We start from the raw sequence: 10,340 nt of genomic DNA on the forward strand, positions 1-10,340 counted from the left end.
CAATGGCAGGCCTGAGGCAAGGTTAAGTGGTTACTTAAGTGGTTGGCACAATCAGTGCTGCAGGCCCACTAGTAGCTTTTAATCTACAGGCCCTGGGCACATATAGTGCACTCTACTTGGGACTTATAAGTAAATTAAATAGTCCAATTGGGTATGAGCCAATGTCGCCATGTTTTAAGGAGAGAGCATGTGCACTTTAGCACTGATTACAAGTGACAAAGTGTGCAGAGTCCTAAAGCCAGCAAAATTGAAGTCAGAAAAAGAGAAGGAGGAAGGCGAAAAGTCTGGGGATAACCCTGCAGAAAGGCCATTTCCAACAGGAACCATCAACAAAAATAATTTGGTCACTTTCTTCCAAATGAGTATCTTTAATGTAAGTTCTTCGTTTTGTGAACAGATCAGGTACCTACAGAGAATCATGTTCAACTTCCTTCAATTGATCAATTTCAACATTTTCATTTGGAAGCAAAGTTGCTGGGTTAAGCATTGTACACCTTTACAATGTTACATTCGGAGACCCTAGAATTACGGTGTCATATCGAGTCAGTCTGGTATTGGTCAAATGTTGGGTGTTGGTTTGAGTAAGCAAAACTTCAATGGAGTGAGGGATCATGACAGTTAAAGGATGTCCTATCACAATATTCTCACTCTGAGTGAGGCTCAGTCCAACCGCTGCTACTGTGTGCAAACAGCCAGGTAGTGCTGTTGCGACTAGGTCCAAAGTAGCTGAAAAATATGCTACTGGGCGGTTCACGCAAAAAAGGACTTGCATCAAAATGGACAAAGAACATGCCTCATGCTCATAACAAAACAACATGAAAGAATTGGTGTAGTCTGACATTCTCAAAGCCAGAGCTTTACACAGGCTCTTTCTCAATTCCATAAAGTCTTTCATACATGCTTGGTCTAACACTAAGGGATCAGTAACTTCTTTGTGGGCCAGTTTCTGCAGTGGCTTTGAAATGATCAAATAGTTGGGAATCCGCTGACAACAATAGCTCACCATTCCCAGAAACATTCTGTGTGACAGGGGGATTCATCTGTAATATAGCTGTAATCCTCTCACTGGAAATCTTGCTAGCTCCCTTTTCAATTTGGTGTCCCAAATACTTTACGTCCTTCTGACAGTACTGCATTAGACCAATCTCCTTTCGTGTAAGATCCTATACTTTCATTTTAACTGTTCCCTGTAGATCGGAGGGTAGATCTCATATTGGAAAGACTGGAAAGAAACTGATCAAAGAGTACTCCTCATTCACTGTATCACAACCTGTTTCAGCAGGCAAGTCATCTTTGTCGTCACTGTTTGTCTGGATAGCAATGCTATTGTTGGATCAAGTAATCAAAAATCTTGTTTTACACAGCAGGTCTCTTCCTAGTAAGGATACCGGACTTGAGTCACAAACTACAAATGTGTGTAACTTTTAAAGTTTCCAATCTTAACCTGAACTGGTTCAGTAATTGGATTTTTCAAATACTGTTTTGCAACTCCTACGATCTACACTGTTTTCCCTGAAAGTGGTAAGTTTGGAGCTTCTGCAGTCCTCACTGTAGAGCGTGTCGCTCCCGTGTTAACTAAAAACAAGACTTTGTGACCCATAACCTTTCCCTTCACATAGAGACCCTTCTGATCCACCACTAATGAAGACGCGTTCCTCTTCATCCGAACTCTCGCTCACCCAGTCATCGTTTGCTTCATCCTCACTGTGTAGTGGGTATTAGTGTATAGTGTTATTACTCTGGTTAAGCCTTTGGCCTGTGACCTGCTGAGGAAGCATTACCTGCTGCTACTCCATTGAGGCTTGAGGTATCAGAATTTGCTGCTTTGGTAGCATTTGGACTTGGGGTAGCAGTTGCTGTAACTGGGGCATCTGCAAATGTGGCCTTTGTATCTGTTGTATTGGCTGCAAACCTTGCATTGTGTTCATGTTACTTTGGAAGTTTGAAGTCTGACCTCTCATTCTTGGTCCTCTCATGTTTGGAAAATAATTGATCTTGCTCGTCCTCTGAACAACACCTTCCTGACCCACCATCGGACACTCTCGCTTCCAATGTCAAAGGCCTCTGCAAGTGTGACAAGGTAACATCCTTTTCATTCCTTGCACATCATTCTGAAGAACCACATTATTCAAATCAGGATGACAGTTCACATTTCCCATTCCACCATGACCTCTACCTTTCGCCTGGTTTTGTAACCACACATTTCCCTGTTGCTGTTGCAGAAAACTTCCATGCATTCCCTATTGTGCCACTTTAACCTGCATAATCATTGCCTTTTCTTTCAACTTTCTCTGTTTCAGCTCAATCTTGTCACTATACTACTTGGCATACTTCAACACCTCATCACTTGTCTTGCCTTGCCAACAAATCAAATGGCACTTAATCATCTGGCTAATTTCAGGTCTCAACCCTTCAAAGAACCTGAACACAAAATGAATCATGTCCTTCGGCTCAATCGTTTCTGTTCCACTGTAATGTTTGAATGCCTGCAACAATCACTCATAGTATGTACATATTGACTCTTTCCCTTCCTGAGCTGTCCTGTCTATTCTCTGCCAATCAATATTCTTGGGCAAAATTCTTTTTTTTAGAAATTCAATCACCTTATAGTAGTATTTCATCACATCAGGGGATGGTGCACCTGTAGTTGGGTCTCTTTGTGTTTCTTGTGTTGGCCAATCTACACTCCTCTTGTATTCGACCCATAAATCTGTTGGAACTACTATCTCTAACAGGGTGTTCAAATTCTCCCACAGGCATTTCGCAAGCTTCATGAATCTGTCTGTCCGCTGGTACCATTCCACTGGCTTCTCTCTCAACCTGGGATAATCATTGGTAAACAATAATATGTCACTCTTGCTCCAAGGGACATGAACAAAATTCCCTCCCGGAATTTCTCTCATGGGTAGTATTTTTAATGGATCCTCAACTTGCTGCACATTCACAGTAAGATTCCCAGAATCCCTTTTCCGCTTGTCTCTTTTCTTTACCCATCTGCCTTCCCACTTATCCAATGCTCTCCATGTTTGTATGCTCTGAATTAATTCTCTGAGGTGAATTTTAATTCCTGGTATTCTCATGTTCTCAAAGTCCTTTGAGTCAAACTCTAACCTGAACTTCTCTTTAAGTGCTTTGTTTTCTCAATTTCTATGTCATATTTCTCTGCCGGAACTGCTACTTTCTGATGTACTATTCCTGTTTTGCTGGTAATCAATTTGCACAAATAATGCAACTCCTCTTCATAGTATGAGTCAATTGTGTGGATTCCCATCACTCCGTCAATTAACTCTTCTGCTTCTAGTCCAAGCCTGGTCAAATTAAGGGCACTTCCTCCACTGGAGTCTGCATGCATGCTACTCAACTTTTCCAACCATTCAGTTAGCTACTGAGCTGTCAAACCTTGTAATGAAATATTGTTATTGCTCATACCGGGCACTTGCTGTAACGTTAAGCTCGAGGTTTCTGGTGTCATCATGCCTGGATTGGAACCTAGGTCGAATCTCCCATGATTCTTTGGAGGAGTTCTTAAAGAACTCAAATCTATTGGCGGACCTGTTCCATCAAATGTTGGTCTCATGGGGGTCATCATTCTTGCATTTTCATCTAACCTTTCCCTTTGCATGCTTGGGTTTAATACTTTCTGTTGCGTGCTCTTATTGTTTCCTTAGGCGAACAATGGTATAACTGGACCTATGGTAACTGGTACTGACACCCCATCTGGACTTGGTTGGACATATGGATCTCTAGGGTACATTACTCCTGTATTCTGACTTGTCAATGCAGACCTCTCCGTCTGTGACCCTCTTATGGGGGGTGTATCTTGGGATCATCTGTCTTTGTCCTGGAGAAATTATATTTGGGGTAGCCTCTATCTGGATCAATGTCGGCTTCTGATAAACCTGTCTCATGTGGGCAGTCTGTCCTGTCAGCACTACTAAATTATTTGCAGTATCTGTAATAGGTACATCTGGGTAAATTCTCGGTATGTCAATCTGCGGCATGGGCATTTGAATCACAGAAGTGGTAGGGACAGTATGGCTAACCTGTATTTGTCTCTCTGTGCTTTTGGAGCTGTAGGGTCATTACTAGCCCTTGAACATGACTCTTGCGCTGCATACGGTGGGGAATGATTTCTCAATAATTGTAAAATAAGCTCGTCATCATCTGAATACTCATCAAAGTTTTTCTAGACTCAGTCGATCTCTGCTCTTTCTCATCAGAAGGATAGGAATCCCTCTTCTTGGTTCTTTTCCTAGCCTCACTCTCATTCTCCTGTGTAATTGCAGGAAGCAACTTAATTTCCTGTAAAGTCTCAGTTCTTCAGAATTTCTACTCACTATCCCATCTTGCCTCAGCTAAGGTCTTCTCAGCGTTTCTGATTCTCCTCTCAAATTTCTGTTGCTGTTGCTGTCTAGCCACTAATTCCCAAATAGCTAATGCTTCGAACTGTGCAGGTCTCAGAGGAGGTTTTGAGTCATACAATACTCTCCTTGAATTCTCTAACATTCTCAAATTAAAGGTTCCATGGGCAGCAAATGCTAAGCTCCCATCCCTCTGTGTTTCTTTGCACCATTGCTTCAGCCAAAGGCACGGCGCATCAAGTTGTTCTTCGAATACAATATAGGCAGGTTTAGCTTCTGGCAGTGTGATCTCTCTTATTCTCGTTGGAATTAAACATCTCCCTTTAGGGAACTCTTTAAAGCTTTGAAAATTTTAATTTTTGGTCAAAATATGCTACTTCAATCGATTCAGGAAGTAAATTTCAATCCCAAAATCCTTTTTGTCTACCTTTTCAACCAGTTGCGCTTCACAGTTGTCCATCAATCCGTTCGTGACCTTTCTTATTCACCGGCCTCTGCCAGCGTGACTCTCGTGACGCCACACTCACATGTACAGTGGCTGACTAAGCCTTTCGGCTTACCCTCTCAAACTCAGATCTGTCCCAAACTAAATGCAAATATTGCGAGCGCTAATTAAAATCAACACACAACTTGTCTGTTCACTACAAGTAGGCAACACTTGATTCAGAAACCTTACTGAATTTTCAACTGCAGCATTTCGCTCCAACAGATACTCCTTCTATCTCAGTTTCCCTGACTCACAATCAAAATTTGACCCACAAATTCTACTCTCAACTGATCATTGGATCCTCCTGGTGCACCTAGGACTCGCCAAATCTCAGTTGAAAACCTATCACTCACTTTAACATGCACTCTGAGTTTGTCAACCACGCCCGATTGACCTATCAACCAGACAAATTACAACATGCACTTTTACAATACTCAGGAGTCTTAGATCACGCAGGGTCCGTATACCAACAACCATGTGAGCAATTTTTGAAAACAAAGCGACACACACATATGAAGTTCAACAACCTACCTACTCATACTCTTTTGGAGTACGCAAACTCCCTACACAACTTCATTTGGAGTATGCAAACTCCCTATCCACTCACAAACATCACAATTCACATGCGCTTTGCTTAAGCTGTGCAAACGCAAATCCTATTTCATTCACTCTCTCACTAGAACGCTGAGAACATTTTCAAACAAGCATTGGCAAACTCCAAGGTTTCGGAAAAATCATGTTATGTTCTTAGGGAGACAAATTTTGTAAAAAAATTTTTTAATGTCTTTTATTGATTTTCACAACAATACAATGATTAAAACTTATCGTAATCCCCATTCCCCTCCCCTTACATGCACCCCAACCAACCATCCTTTATTTTCCATTAATCATAACATTTCCAGTATATTGATCCTGCCCTTCACATACCCTATTATTTGTGTATTTAAGTGTTAGAGGTGTCTTCCGTATCGGGTTCTGATGCTGTGCCTGAATCCTCTGACATTGGATTATCTAGGTGTTTCAGACAATCTAGTATTGTGTCCCACTGTCTTGCTATGTCCTTTGACTACACTCCCTACGCTGCTTCTAGTTGCAGTATAGTTCCCTCAGCTTCTGCCCATTTAATTGTTTCGTCGAGCCATCTTTGAACTTGAGGACCTCCTACATCTTTCCAATGGGATATAATTTCCCTTTTGGCCAGGATTAATGCCAGATCAATACATTTATTTGTTTTGTTTTTTTGTTGAGGGGCGGGGGAAGTCTCCTAAGAGCGCTATTAAAGGGGGGGGCAACTTTCTTTCTGTGATTACCGATAGATGTTTAAATATTTCTTCCCAATAAGGTTTTACTCGTGGGCAATTCCATAACATATGTTCTAGCCCTGCTGCTGGTTCTGAGCATCTGAAACAACCTCCCCCTCCCGTGTTAAACATCTTTGCTATTTCTTGTGGAGTTAGGTAGGCTCTATGATATATATAGTGGTTAATTAATTTAAAATGAGCATTTCTGGGCACAGGGTATATGTGTGTGGTGATCCTAGCCCACTGTTGTTCTTCTATGGTAATGCCCAATTCTGACTGCCATTTCAGTCTGAGCTTGTTCAAAGGTGTGTGTGTGCTTTTGTGTAATGCTTTGTAAATTACTGATATTGCCCCTCTCTGCTCTCCTAGCGTGCAAATGAGTTACATCCTTCATGTACAGGTGGTTCTTGTGTACTCGTCTTCCATGTCTTTCGTATAATTCTAGTAATAGCATTATATGTAATAAACATTCCTGAAGGAACATCAAACTGTTCTTGTAACTCTGCAAAAGTGCGTAGTTTCCCGTTGTTAAACAGGTCTCCCAATACCACTATACTAGTTCCTGCAAGTTTTTTTATCCCCGCTAATACTAAATTCCCTGCTACATGTTTCAGACATATTAGTGGTACTTCTTGAGCATAAGGGACTTGTTGGACCTGGCCCTTTTACAGGGTCATTCCCCAGACATTTTACTTTTTGCCTCCTTATTTTTCAGACCTTTGTTGGCTAACGTTTTGACTCTGAGCACTTTTTCACTGCTAACCAGTGCTAAAGTGCGTGTGCTCTCTCTTACAAATTTGGTATGATTGGATTATACCTGATTGGCATATTTAATTTACCCATAAGTCCCTTGTAAAGTGGTATCCCTATACCCAGGGCCTGTAAATTAAATGCTACTAGTGGGCCTGCAGCGCTGCTTGCGCCACCCACTGAAGTAGCCTGTCAAACCTATCTAAGGCCTGCTAGCGCAGGGCCTGTGTGAGCAGTTTCCTGCCACAAGGACCTGGCATCTTAATTTACTTGCCAGGCCCAGAACTCCCCATTTACTACAGATATGTCACCCTAAGGTACGCCCTAGCTAGCCCTTTGGGCAGGGTGCCATGTCTGTAGAAGGAAGGACATGTGCCATGCTGCGTGGCCCGCGCTGGTAGTGACAAACAGCCTAACTTGGTGTCTCACTGCTGTGCGTGCTGCCTCCTCATAGGATTGCATTGGAAATGCCTTGCCTTATGTGTAAGGGGTATTGTCTGATTTATGAGGGGTAGCGTAGGCATGTTTGGTATGGTTGTGATAGTGGTAAGAAATGCTGCTTACTGGGGTAGGTGTATTTTTTATTACTATCACAGAAATGCCACTTCTAAAAAGTGCGTATTTATGTGTGCTTATGACTTTGGTGTTTTGCAGCTTGTCTCCAATCCACGTCTGGGCAGACTGACAGTTGGGGCTTTGTGCATACTTCTCAGACAGCCTGAACACAGGGAGGGTGGAGGTGACACAGAGGTGCATCTACATATTTTAAAAGCCTTCCTGGGCTGAGAGAAGGGAGAGGCGGGCACACCTGCATTTGTAAAGGCTGTGCCCTGGCCTCACACAATAGGGTTGTTAACTCCCCACAAATGTTTGGAGCCTGTGCTGAAAGGAGAGAGGGGGCACTCCCAGAACCAGTTGTAACTGGCTGGAACCTCCTCTCCCTACCATTGGAAAACACACTGTGAACCCAGTATAAGTACAGGGGAATTTTCCCCACAATTTGAACATTCTTGGACCATGAACCTGGACACAGAACGCTGATGAATGGACTCACCAGGAAACCACCTTGGACTGCTGCTGCTGTGCTGACCTGCCTGGTCACTAGAAGGAACTGCCACCATCTGCAACCCTTGTGCTGGCCTGTAGCTGGGCCCACCAGCCCTGTGCTTCCTTGTGTCCTGCTTGCTCCCAGGGGCAGGGTGCTGTGGCCCCTGACCCCTGCACCGATCTCTGCAGATTCTGGCAAAGCGCTTGGGAACAGCGCTCTTTCTTGACTTACTGCAGGAAGATCACCGCCGCAGCCCGGGCTTTAGCTTTGCCCTAGCGCTTTGAAAAGCACTTTACTTTTGCCAAAAAGTCACAGCCGCAGCCCGGGTTTATGAACGAGCCCCTCAGCGCCTCTCCCTGGTTTCAATTACTGCCGCAGCCCAGGCACCGCATCTCGACAGCAGCGCGAGGGTCGCGCTGACTCTAGTGCCCATGGGGCACTTCACAAAGGTAAAGTAAGAAGCTTGCACGCTCCTACCGTGTCCCCGGGTGGCACGCCCCTTTTCAGAGCGCCCCCGGGGCACACCTCAGCTCCCATTCTTGGCGCTGCTTCCCTCGCGGATGTGGGAAGGCAGAAAAGCAGCTCGCGCACCGGACCGGGTGCGGCCGCCTAGGTAAACAGGTGAAGAGCCTCATCGGAGGCCCCTGCTTCCCCCGCTTCCTCATTAGGCAGCCGCACCGCGGACAATGGCGGCTGCCTCCCTGCAAGCAGGACGCGGGGAGAAAGGGAGTTCCCTTTCCCCCGGTCACTGCGCTAAGGGTGCGATCACCCCGGTTACTCTAAATCTTTGGCTCTTTTGGGCCCCCCCTTCAGAGAGGGTCATTAGAGGCCTGGGGGGGGCCCAAAGGATCACGGGTCCCCAGAGGGGCCCAGTCTTTTTATTGTAGAGGGGGTGCAGATCGCCCCTCTCTACCAGGAACACTCAGAGGCCCCCGTTTTGCGCATAGGAGCGCCGGGGGCCCCAGTGCTTGTCTTTTAGGCACAACGAGTGCCTCTTCTTCAGAAACAGGTACTCTCTTGGCCTGCATGTGTTACCAGTGTTCTTGTACGGGCATTAGGGATGTGTATTACATGACCTTGCATATATGTGCTAATGTTCCTGTATGGGCATGTCTAGCTGATATGTATTTTATGTGATTTGCTCTCTAATGTTCCTTCTATGAGTATTTAGGAAATATTCATGACAAGTGCATATATCTTTTACTGTAATTCCTGACTACTGCGTATGTTGCAGAACCCTTACGTGTTCTAATGTGACAACTGCATATTCTTGCAGAGTATTAGTAACTTGTGTAACATTCTGACAACTGCTAAGATAGCAGGGTATTACTTACGTGTAATGTTGGTCTAATTATGTTTTGTAAATGCAGGTAGACCAAGGCACACAGAGAAGTAGGAGTCCATAAGCGTTTTTGGGAAAAAGTAACCCAGGTAGTCCAGAAGCGAAGAGAAAAGCGATGATTCCGGGTTGGTGTTTGAAAGAGTCTTTATTCACAGGCGTAGGTTTGTATCGTCTTGCAGGAAACAGCCAACACGTGTTTCGTCACACAAGTGACTTTATCAAGGCTGGGCCCGTCCGGCCAAGGGAAAAGGAAACAGCAAGCCAAAGTAAGATAAAGACGGTTGTCAATCCTGAGTATGACCAAGGTAAGTGTTCGATAGTCCAGTAGTCAAAAAAAGGTGACGTAAGGGCCCTGATAAGCCCGCAGTCGTGACCCTAATTGGACAAACAAAGATGCAGTAAGACAGTCGCTGTCTCTTTCAAACACCAACCCGGAATCATCGCTTTTCTCTTCGCTTCTGGACTCACACTACCTCGGTTACTTTTTCCCAAAAACGCTTATGGACTCCTACTTCTCTGTGTGCCTGGGTCTACCTGCATTTATTGTCATTGTGTATCTCGGTACACAATTCTCTGTGCCCACTAGGGTAATGGGGCACCCGACCCAGTGGCACCAATTTCTTTTCTGACTTACTTTGTTGCTCAAATACGAATTGTTACGGTACGGAGGTGCGGCATCCTCACCGCTACTACACTTGTATAAATATGTTTTGTGCAATACAGATTATTTTTACATAGCTCAGTGTTGTGTTTACTTTGTGGTGTACATTTTGCGTCACGTGTGTTGTGTGTGTTGTGTGTGTTGTGCAAACGCTTTACACATTGCCTCTGCGATAGGCCTGACTGCTCGTGCCAAGCTACCAAGGGGGTGAGCAAGGGTTATCTTGGAAGTGTAACTCCCTTGCCCTGACTAGAGTGGGTAGGTTCTGCCTGGCTGGGGTGCATACCCTAGCCAACCAGAAACCCCATTTCTAACAGGACTGTTGTGTGTGCACGCTGCAGAATCTGCTCCCAGCATATTCTTATTGAATTCCATTCCAATGGTAGTTGT

Source organism: Pleurodeles waltl, chromosome 12 (assembly GCF_031143425.1).
Source record: "Pleurodeles waltl isolate 20211129_DDA chromosome 12, aPleWal1.hap1.20221129, whole genome shotgun sequence".
Classification (NCBI taxonomy): domain Eukaryota; kingdom Metazoa; phylum Chordata; class Amphibia; order Caudata; family Salamandridae; genus Pleurodeles; species Pleurodeles waltl.